Here is a 12040-nt window from a genome sequence, read left to right on the forward strand (position 1 = left end):
GAACCGGGTGCCTCGGCGATATTCAGGACACACTCCAGAGGGCAACGGACGTCATAAATCAATATGCCAAGGCCTGTGGCCTCCAGTGTGCGCCCCAAAAGTCCGAGCTCCTTGTTGTCCGCCCGAAAGCCAAGAAGAACATCAAGGAAGACATCCAAGTCCAACTAGAGGGACATGCGATAATTCCTAGTCCCAGCATTAAAATCCTAGGAGTTCACCTACAAGCAGACACCAAGAGTGACATCTCCCTAAAAAAACTGAAGCAAACTACCGATCAAATAATGCACATGATTAGGAAGGTGTCAACAAGGAAGAGAGGAATAAAAGAGGCGGATACCCTGCGTTTGGTCGAGGCATTCGTCATTTCAAGGATAACCTACATCACGCCGTACCTCTTACTAAACAAAAGCGACATAAATCTCCTCAATATACTCATACGGAAGTCAGTCAAGCATGCCATAGGACTACCCATGAGCGCGTCCACAGACAAGCTGCTCAGGATGGGCATACACAACACCGCAGAAGAATTGATCGAAGGTCATCTATCAAGTCAAAATGCCAGACTCAGCCGAACTAAAGATGGACGAAAATACTCCTCAACATAGGGTGGGCGGTCCTCGACGCGATCCCGCAGGTACAGATACCAACCTCCTGGCGCCAGTCTTTAATTATTCACCCACTGCCAAGAAACATGCACCCCACCCATCACGAGGCGAGAAGAGCAGCGAGAGCTCGAGCGCTCAGCACGAGCTTTGGAAAAGACCCCGGAGTCGTATACACGGACGCTTCCCACTGTAGAGGCAAGCCATACGCAACAATAGTGGTATCGACCAAGAACAGTCTCCTGGTAAGCGCAACAGTCAAGACCACGGACATCACTGCAGCGGAGGAGATGGCAATTGCTCTGGCCCTCACACAGACGCCGGCACAAACAATTGTCACCGACTCGCAGCAAGCATATCGGAACTACCAATCAGGATGGGTGTCACCAGTGACCCTTAGATTGCTGCAGAACAAAATAGCAAATAGAAAAATAAAATTGGTGTGGACGCCAGCTCACGCCTCCATTGAGGATAACGAGTTTGCCCACCAACAAGCCTGCGCACTCGCACCCCAGGCTACGGAGGAAGGCGTGGAGTACTGCCCGCTTATCACTTTCAGAGAAGTCACGCAGCACTACCGGCTAGAAAGACAGACACTCCCTCCACCTCATCCTAGCCTCTCTAAGGAGCAGCAGACAGTCTTTCGCCTCATTCAATCTGGATCCTTCCCCCACCCAACAAGACTACACCTCATGTTCCCGGAACAGTACTCGGCCGAATGCAAATTTTGTAAAAAACCAGGATCACTCCGCCACATAAATGGGGAGTGCGACTTCAGCTCAGAAAATCCACCCCTCCTCCATCCCCCCACCCCCTCTTTTAGAGAGCAATGGGAGATTTTGATGTCCAGCTCCTTACTCGCAACCCAGCTAGCGCTGGTCGACCGGGCGCAGGCGGCCATGACATCATATGGGCTCCAGTGAATAAAGAACCACTCCCAATTTAGACGTTTAATAAATGTATTCTCTCTCTCTCTCTCTCTCTCTCTCTCTTTCTCTTTCAAGACAAAAGTATTACTTAGATCTTTTGAAGCTTTGAATAAAATACCCTGTACGTTGTCTTAACAGCGACGCTGTTGAGTAAATCGTTTATGTAGAGTGTACGCAGTTAAAAATACGAAAAAAAAATGCCGAGCGCTGGTGCACGCGCGCCTCGAGAGCACGTTAGTCAAGCTACGCATACCTACTTAAGAGATTGGCTAATATTGCAAAAAAAAAAAAAACTCCAGCGTTCGCCGCGGGCCTCGAGCGCACGTTCGTCAAAGCCAAGCCTACACAATTCGGTTGACTGGGCAACACTGGCCGAAAAAATATCTCCAACGCTCGCCGTATCGCGGGAAAGACACAAGAAACATTCGAGAAAGAGACGTCATAGCGTACGCCCCTCGTTCATTCGTCCTCGAGTCGTCGTGCGCTTGCCCTCTGTACCGTAGAAGAGCTGTGACTTAAATGTCGAAGCTGCTGTCGATGATCATTGACACCACATGATCCGGTCGCGCAGAGTTCGCACGTCCGAGGAAGAGGCCGCGCTTCGAGAGGCTCGGCGTTCAAAGCATCCGCTAGGGACGATAAGTCGTGCTTGCAGGGTAGCGCCCGAACTCGTCGACCGAAGCGACGAGCTCACTCTTGCCTTGCTCAACGTAAGGTCATTGAAAGCCTATGCCGCCGACGTCAACCGCTACAGCACAACAATACTAAGACTGAGCTTTGTGTCCGTCTGTGGTGACCTACAACAGCTTCGCCATTTAAGTCTCGAAGGTGACTTCAAGGTTCCCTGATTTTTTGTCAGAGGTTTCGATGAAACAACAAAAAAATCGTTCTGAACGGAGATGTTTTGCAAAATTGAAGAATATCTTGACGAAAAGCTGAAACAAAACATTTACAGCTTCTGTGCCCCCTTGAAAACCGCGGAATTATGAACCATGGAATTGCTCGACTACTGTAGCACCAAAAGCTTCAGCGACTCTCGCTGAACTCCAGTCAATCAGTGAGTGCAAGTTTGCGTGAAATTTTTTTTTCAGAGGGTGGTGATGTGAGAGGGGGGAAGCGGAAGATGGAGCCAGAAAAGTGAGTGGAGCCCTCTTTTTATGGGCCCAGTTTCAGCTACCCGATCTTCGCTCGTCCAATCAGCTCGAACTGAGTCTCGGGGGTAAGAGTTAGCCAGGGCTGCCGCCCATGTTTATAGTGTGTTAGCTTCGCGAGTGTTCTCTGAGGCCATATTATGGGGTATCCCCAGGATGGGTGGAACAACTTCGCAACCTCCCCGCATTTTTCGCTATGCCCACCTGAGGCGTTCGAAAACATTACAGCAATGCTATACGTGTGTTTGATGGCGTTTGTTTGAATTTTCCTTGGTGTTTGATCACTGAACTTGAAGGTACAGTGCTCGAACAGTGGGCTTACCTCAATCCAGTCGGATCTGACCATTCATGTTCCGTGTTTGCTTTCTCTTTTTTGCTTATTTTCTCTGTCCCCGCGTGCAGGACAGCAAACTAGGCATCAATATGGTTACTGTTGCTTGGTTTCTCATACATGCTTTCCTTTGTGCATATACTTGGTACTTCTAATTTCGGTTCACCCACAACGGTGTTTACATTGTCCGGCAGATAAAATATACACAAAAGTCGCCTGTTATGGCGGAAATAAACAAAATACAATAAACAAGTCATAATGAAGTAAACCGCGAAAAATAGTACAAGCAATAGCCCAATCCTACGAGGCACGAGTTGGGAACGCGCTGTGTCAGCATGACCCCAAACTTGTCACCTCGGTGAGCGACGCCGGCACTCCACGATTGTGCTACCGGAACAGCAGCTTCTACGGACCCCTGCCGCTAATTACCATGTACTGAAACTTGTTAATGTGTTGGACCTCTTCTCGATTTCGCCAAAGCTTAGCACCGCTAACTCAGTGTTATTCCTTTTTTATGTCGGTCCTGAGCATATGTGGTGTGTGGGGGATTATAAACTACTCGCGTTTTTAGAATTTATTGTCCTGAAAGCGACAGACTGCTACGTATGTCAAATAGGTATATTAAATTGGTATTTAAGGTTTTAATGGGCCGAAGCTGCAACTGTCCAATCAGGCTCTCCAAAATGGATGGATTTGGAGAACGTTTGACTACGTGGGTATCCTTTACGTGCGTTGGTATCTCGACGCACGGTCACTTTCACTTTTTGCCTCCATCAGAAAAGCCGCCTCGCGCCCCGTTGTCATCCAATCCGCGTTCTTGGGGTCAACACCACAAAGTTTTAAAACCACTGCGGCTCCACGGAGGAACACAAACTGTTCGCGTTGCTCATGGCTATAAAGTATCTAAAGTACCTTAAACCCCATATATCTGCTACACTGACGTATTTTTAACTCCAATGTATCCCATTATCAACTAGTAAAACAAGAGCTTCTACCAATGTGTCTTATTGCGAAGAAAACATTATTCTCAGATGCAGAAACATGATGGACACATTTATAAGCCGTTTCAAAGCCCACACGTTGCTGTTTTCATGTGCCCAACTTTCAAAGAGCGGAGGACCTCAGCCGTATGAAATGGTACAGGATACCCAAGAAGTTTCGGTCAGAGTTAGATGTAACAACCAACCATGTGAGATTATAATTGTTGCAGCCACGTCTTTGTCAACCGCAAGCACCCTTCATAATCATCATCAGACACAGCTTCAGCATCAACGGTTCGTGTCCTCGGCGCGCGAAACAAGCCACCCGCCAGACAACATTGCTTTGCCTGGTGCACGTGCAATCAGAGCTCTTTCGGAGTTTCTTCGGAGCACAGAACTGGACAGAGTTTTGTGACTAGAAATTTAGGCCGCATCAAATGACATCATTCCTTTTTTTTCTCTTTTTTTCTTTTTTGTTTTTCTTTCATCTAGCGTAGCTAGCGAGCCCGACGGGTCGGCTAACATCGCTGGTCTTCATTAAAGTTATTCTCTCTCTCTTTCTCACAACCTACGGGCACTCACTCCCTGGTCCACGGGCCCATGTTGCCATTGAGGTGCCGTGTAATTATGTGTAGCCGGGGCCCTACTGCCGCATTGGCACCCTCTAAACGAAAAAAAAAACCCCAAGCGCCACGCTTATTTGTGCATATAAACAAGCGAAAAATACAGTTTCTGGAGCAGAGGTAGTCTGGAAACGGTGGCAGGAAAAATGTAACGTGTAGCGTGGCTCTGAACAGCACCGCGAAGTTTTCATGTGACGTTTATCGGGCATTACTACCACCCCTCTGCACCTTACAAGAGTTACAACAATAAGCATGATGAAAATAATGCAGGCAAAGATTACTTTCATTTAATTCTTTCTATCCTGACTACATGTCCTTTTACTAACTATTGTATTCATGAACATACCAGCCTGATGGCACAGAAAATGCGTAGAATTTTGGTCAATTGCCTTCTAATGCCGGTGCACTCGTACGCCGCTCGTTTACTGGAGTTTTTTTCGTGCAAGACTTGCCAGTAAGAGGGCAAATTGGGATACTTTTGGGCTATTATAGGATGCTTCGTGGGGCTTGTGTTTTGTCTGAATTTTTTTTACTTACTTTGCTCCTTTTCACGAACAATTCGCAGTTACACATTTATAACGAATAAAGTTATTAGCTTTGGCTATTACGCATTCTTGTAGAGATACAGTACATTGCATGGTTGGAGCGGTGTGGTATTTGCGAAAAAATGTTGTCGCATGAACATTAAGAATAAATTGGAAATCTCTATCCGTACGAGGTTAGGATGCGGCAGTGGGTGATCTCTGATTAGGGTAAGATTGCCCCATGAATATAAAGTACAATAGTAAAGAAAAGTATAAATAATGCAGTATAGTTATTAGATATATCTCTTTCTTCCAAAAATTCCCCTTTCGATAGATACATGGAGCGAAAATGTAGAAGAAGCACAACACCGCCAAGCTACGCGCTTCCTTTCATTTTAAGGTTGTGCTTTTATGCCACGGCTAGTGAATATTCCATGCACTGAGCCATTTAAATATTTTATGCAGTTCTGGGGGAAAGTACAAACACTCGGAAGGTCAACCTTAAAGGGTCACTGAAGAAAATTTGCGAAGCTCCCATTTTTAGTTGTACTGCGTAGACTGGCTCAAATGTACGCTCTTTTCACCGTTTCATCACATTGGTGTATGGTTGGGAGCATGAGCTTCATTTTTGCTGACGTAAAGCTGGGATTTAAGGTGCTCCGCACGTGTCTCCATTCGTCTCCTGTGGGAGAAAAGAGTAAACGCGTCAATTAAACGATTCTCTGAGTTTCGGCACGTACCCAATTTTTTTAACGGATAATCTGGGTTCCTAAGATGGCCTTTGGATCGTACCAAGGGCTAAATAAAACTATGCTCCGATGTTTTCTGTTGGGGCGTTACCTACGAATTCAAGGGGAAATGATTGGGAAGAAAGCAGACTGTACTGCTCATGACAGCGCAGATACGATGCCATGTAAACGGACCCGCTGTTATATCTTCTTAAGAAGTCTTCTCGGCCGCGCCCCACTGAGGGACGGGTTTCTGCAGTTCCCTTATGTACGCTTGTACTTTTGTTTAAATTAATAAACTTTTATTTGACTTGAAAATAAAAGATTCGAATTGTCACCGTTTTTATTTACCGCTCCCTTCCAGGTAAACGTAAAAGGCAGCATATATATGCGGCATTTTGGGCATTCGCCACTCCTGGTGAAGCTTCGACGGTTGCAACTTTGAGGAGCAAGTTTGCGGATATCTTCTCAAGTCTTATGGTACTAACCATACCTCTCACAACGACAAATCGGTACAAAGAGTGCTTGTAACAATTAGACGAGTGTAACATTTGTTTTTCGCCTTACGAAGATAGTTGCACTTCTGCATTTTCTGTTGTCGATACAGTGCGCTCTAAGGGCACCCTTAAGTTACCAATAGTGGTAATAATGTGAAGAGGTAAAATTTCGTCGGCTTAATTCTTAGTGTGCCACAGCGAATTTTATTGGGTCCTTTCCTATAGTACATTTCTTACTTCTAAGCATAAGACGTATTTAAAATGACTGAACAAGCTTGACGTCCGCGAAATTTTTAAAACCACGGAAGAAAAAAACTAACGTCGCTTCATCGTCAACACAGCGCGAAGAAGACCAGGGACGAACGAAGACGACAAACAAGCGCTGACTTCCAACTAAAATTTAATGACAAGAAACATACACATAAATATACATTCTATCACAAAGGAATGGCAGATACCAAGGTGAAACAAAACCACGTCACAAAACAGATCAAGACCTTCTGACGCATACATCGCTACATAATCATCTCAAGGAAAGTTCACCATTGGTTGCCCAAGTAAGTGGTCTCATTTTTTGACAACAGAATGGACGGGGCACTTATGCACTTATCACATATCCCTTTAAAAAAAAAAAAGGTGTTAGCACCGACCTTTCCACGAGGCAAATGTATTGATATGCATTGCGCACAAACTTCCGAAGAGTGTTTTTTTTTTCTTTCAAGGCGTTTTATACGTCACCGGAGATTCAGATTACTGGATTTAACGCACCGAAGCTACACCCTGGCTATGAAGCGCGCCGTAGCGGAAGGCTCCGGATTAAGTTTGACTACCTGAAGGCCTTTAACGTGCGCCGAATTGCTGACAAACAAGTGTACTATGTTTTCGCGTCCAACTTGAAAGCGGCCACCGCGGATGGGATCGGACCATTGTCTTTGTGCCCAACAGCCAAACGCCTTAGACACTAAGCCACAGTGTCAGGTAACTATATCACCGTCTTTGTCATTATAGTAATGGCCGATGGCCGCCGATATCAAGTACTGTTCCCTTCTGAGGTAGTACAGATCACTTGAAAATTCCAATAGGGCCTGCGAAGACTGGTGAAATGAATATTCGATCCCAACAGGCTGTTACGTATTGTTTTTTAAGTACAAACTAGGCGACTTGTCTTTTGAGGAGCACGCAGACGAGAGCTACCTTGAAAACCCATTTGTAAATAGAAATACGCCCAAAATTTTCCATGGGAAAACGTTGCACCATATTGGGAAAAATGCGTTGATGTCGATTCTTGCGAGTTGAGTCTACCGAACGTAACGGAGGAGCTTTGTTCAGAAGATGTCAGCGCAATATTTCTTCCCCCTTTTCTCTCTGTAAACGAGACAGTGGCCGTTTGAACGCCCGCTATGAACTGAAAAAATAGTTGGTTTCTGATCAAGGCTTTTTTTGCACAAAATCACCTCATTAAATGAGTAGTGGTGTTTCGGGTACGGTCCCAAACCAAGCAGCAATAATGTTAATGGAAAAAGGCTGTGTTTTCCTCTTGTCTCCCCCCTTCCTCTATCGCCGCCACAGAGAAAGGAAATACAAGTATACTGAAGGATCAAAACAATTTTGATCCCCTGCTTGAATACAAATAGGGAAGTGCATACCTAGTTTGTACGGCAATGCGAGACTGTTAAGCACATCTTTTACTTGTATTGCTGAAGCCGTGGCGTTCGTAAAAAAAACGCCTCGGTTTGGGCTATAGTGAGCCGTGTGTATCGTGCATCACGACAATGCTATTGGCGACACACAACGAAGCCATTGGCAATTTATTAGTGAATACCCGATGACGCTATCAATCGTTCGTTACCTGCTTACTTGCCGGACTTATCTTCGTATTTGTTCTTTTCACTACAAAAAGCAGACCACCCAAGCCAATCCCTGGATGTGAAGGAGATAAAAATTACAACTACCAAGGCACCGATTGCTGTTACTGGCCACAGTCCGAGAGCTGTCTTGATGGCAGTAAAACGGCCTTTTCCTCCCAGAGAAATGTGCTTTTGGGGTGAGAAACTATTGGAAGCATGTTGTGACATACGAAGGTTTAAGCAAAATTCTCATCACGACTTTTTTTGCCCCAAAGTAAAGAAGAAACACTCTCCGTACTATTTAAAAACTGATTTTAAATCACCTGTACAAGTAGCTGCAGACTTTCACTTGTCAGTAACCACGTAACGTTGCTGATAAATGAATTAATTAGAGTATTCAAGTTATACCAAGCACATTAGAAGATATAACCCGTGCTACGAAGCCTGACAGTCCTAGTTGTTCAGCTTCGAAACTGCGTTTGACTTGGTGGGCTTTATTTTAAAATGTTTTGGTATGCTTCGTAAAAAAAAAACCGGGGGTATAATGTCTCAATTAAACTGCTTACTACAGCAGCCAAGGCTATCGATTAGAATTCTCGAGTTGCAATGCGGCGACCTTTCATCTGACGTGTCGTTTTACCGGGCCCAAAGGCTGCACACGTTCCAGGGTTGCGGCCCAAGGGAAGCGGCCGCAGAGTCATTTGTGCGTGCATTCATGTACGAGGCTTGAGAGAGTGAAAGACGCAGCGGCAAAAGGAAGAGGCAGAAGAAAGGCTGGAGTAACCTTGTTTACCTCAACACAAAGCAGGAAGCAGGAAGTTTTGCCTTCAAAATAACATGGGAACACAATAATTGGCGGAGGTAGAGAGGGAGGAGTGGACGGACGCAACGCTGAGTGAGAACGGTGTAAAATGCGCTGCGCCTATTTTCGAGGTCTGTCCGGCGAAAGTAAGAGAGCGCCGTCATCACCATCAGCACTGTATAACCAGACGGGTCTAACAAAGGTACTTTTTTTTTTTTCAAAAATACCAGTGTCGAGCATAGTTGAAGCTGGTAAGAACATTAGGATATGTCTTAAAAATACGTCCGCCGCATCAAGAACTGCCTTATAGGCACTGCCGGCGAGCAAACTTCGAAACTAGCGTTTTTCTCTGTGCCAATCTAAGTAAGGATTCGAAAACATTACTTGAAAAGGTAGAAAGCAGTTGGGCAGGTTTCTATTCAGCTCCCAAAGGATGGAAATTTGGGGAAGTTGGTCTTGGTTAAGCATTCTGAACAGCGCAGCGTAGTAGTCACAACACGTGGGACAGAAGAGGACAGGCCGATGTTGTATTCACAACTAATTTAATTCAAACAGCAACACAAAACACAAGTACTACGACCAAACCCACGTGCCCTTATATCATGACGCTATACATAGATTACAACACACATCCCAAACTGCATGGATTGACACTGATTATTGAAACGGACTGATCAAAGAGTGAATTTTTTTCTCCATAAAGTGTGATCCACGGCTCGCTTAAGAATTACCCGCCGTGGTGGCTCAGTGGGTAAGGCGTTGCGCCGCTGAGCACGAGGTCGCGGGATCGATTCCCGGCCGCGGCGGCCGCTTTTCTGATGGAGGCGAAAAGCAAAAACGCCCGTGTGTACGAGATTTCGGTGCACGTTAAAGGTGGTCAAAATTAATCCGGAGCCCTCTACTACCGCACGCCTCATAGCCTGCGTTGCGTCAGCGCGTTAAAACCCTACAATCAATCAATAAATCGCTTAAGAATTACAAAAAGAGGCGATCTGTGCGTACGCGAGCTCTCAATAACACTTCATGAATAAAAATTTTAATTCTTGAATTAGCCCATGTTGCAAGGATCAGTGTCAATTCATGCAGTGGGGATGTGTGTTGCAGTCTATAAATATGGCTTCATGATGTGAGGGCACGTAGGTTTGGTCCTAGTACTTACGTATTGTCTTGCTGTTTAGATTAACTTAGTTTTGAGCACAGCGTCATCCTGTCGTCCTCTTTCTCTCTTGTTGCTTGCTTTCGTGTTATGCCCAGATCGGTTGAATCAGGCAGGTTGGTACCATGAGATGCGTCGGAAGGGCAATATATTGAACCACGTGAAGGAGAACCAAAGGAAACAGTTTTTTTCCCTCCAGAATTCTGCTTATGCACTGCTAAAGCTTGACTTTGGGCTAGTTGGGCAGACATGACGCCTTTGGAAACAGCGCGAAAAACTTGGACAGAGAGAAGGCAAACAGACACGTGTCTGCTTGCCCTCTTACTGTCCAAGTTTTTCGCGCTGTTTATAGGGTGTCAGATTTTCGCGGTGTTTCCTAAGGTGTCAAATTATCATTTTAATTCTCTGCAAATATGCTGTGCGGGCGCGGGAAAAGTTTGACATCGCTATCTTGTTCCGTTTTAGGTGGGCGAGTTAGTACTTCAATACTTTTACAGTGCCTACAACGCTTTTTTGCTTTTGGAGAATTTTGCAGGTTGTTCTAAGAAGGCCAAATTACTGCCTCCATCTTAGACAACGCCAGTGTGCGTCGTATGAAGCGGACTGTGTGCACCCGAGCGTCATATTATCGGGATTTTTAATGCATTGTTTCTATGGGGAGTTTGCCGGGACTGCGGTGATCCGTCGTAAGAAGCGGGTAGTCGTAAGTCCGGGGGACGTATAGGCAGGGTTCCACTGTAGTTAAATACAAGATAACAGAACATATAATCGTGGAGTGGAGAGTATTGCCTCCAGGACCCAGTCATGCCCACAGGCAGTTGACGCAGACAATAACCTGTTTACAATTAAGGGAGCGAGGCCTATTTTTTCCGAAATAACAAACTGGAGTGCTGGCGCAATGAGGATTCAGCCCTTTTCCCAGCTCGAGTGGTTCCAAAAGCTGAAAAAAAATCGCGCCAATCCACCCCGTGAATGTGGTTGGAAAGCAAAGCTGTAAACGGCATCCATAACGATTACCCATGCGACGTCACTTTAATTCACTCACATCGCTCGACAAATAGTAAAACCAGAGAGAAGTGAAATTCACTTAACCACACCATTTAATACTTCAAAGACATATTCTTGGTAAGGTTAAATCAATGCATGATGCATGAACGGTTTTCGGTTGAATTGTATTGTTGTAGCACAAGAGTGGAAACTTTTTTTATAAAATTTAAGTAAGCTCCAACCCGGTGTTAGACGATCTGACTTCTCCGTCTCTGCGCTGCTGTCGGAGGCGACGAGATTTGCGGCACAGAAGGAGGTGGAGGAGAAGAAACATTTCTGTTCAAATTTCTGAACGGCCCAGAGTGCAGCCCTGGGGAGTGATTCCTTCTTCTGTGGGGCCCATATGCACTCTGCGCGGCCTGTGTTCTGTCCACCCGCTGAAGCTGGGTAGGTAGAGAGGGGCTGGACAGCAGCATCTCCCATTGCTCTTGTTGGGTAGTTGACAGAAAGAGAGGAGTGTGCTCAGGGCTAAAGGTGCACACCCCGATTACGGGGCGGAGTGTTCCTACTTCTGAGCAAAATTTACATTCAGCGTCGTAGCGATTCGGATGCATTAAGTGAAGACGCGTAGGCTGTGGGAAGGAGCCATGATTTTATGAGTCGTAGGGTAGTTTGTTGTTCTCTGGAAAGGTCAGGGCAAGGCGAAGGTACGGTCTGTCTCAGAAGGCGATAATGCTGGGTTATCTCCCTGAACGTGACAAGCGGGTGACTGTCCTCGTGCAGCTCCATGGCACGGGAGGTAAAAGCGCAGGCTTGTTGGGTGGGCGTATTTGTTGCCCTCTATTGAAGCGTGAGGGGGTGTCCAGATGAGCTGAATTTAACC

The 12040-nt window shown here is 45.8% G+C and overlaps 1 protein-coding gene across 1 annotated transcript in view; it reads right to left on the minus strand.

Moving 5' to 3' along the window:
• LOC144176720 (cytochrome P450 3A5-like) overlaps positions 1-12040 on the minus strand; it is a 109255-nt gene that overhangs the window by 49789 nt on the left and 47426 nt on the right. The window lies entirely within an intron of this gene.

This window comes from Haemaphysalis longicornis, unplaced genomic scaffold (genome assembly GCF_048455015.1).
Source record: "Haemaphysalis longicornis isolate Haplotype H1 unplaced genomic scaffold, Haemaphysalis longicornis Haplotype H1 scaffold_1, whole genome shotgun sequence".
NCBI lineage: Eukaryota > Metazoa > Arthropoda > Arachnida > Ixodida > Ixodidae > Haemaphysalis > Haemaphysalis longicornis.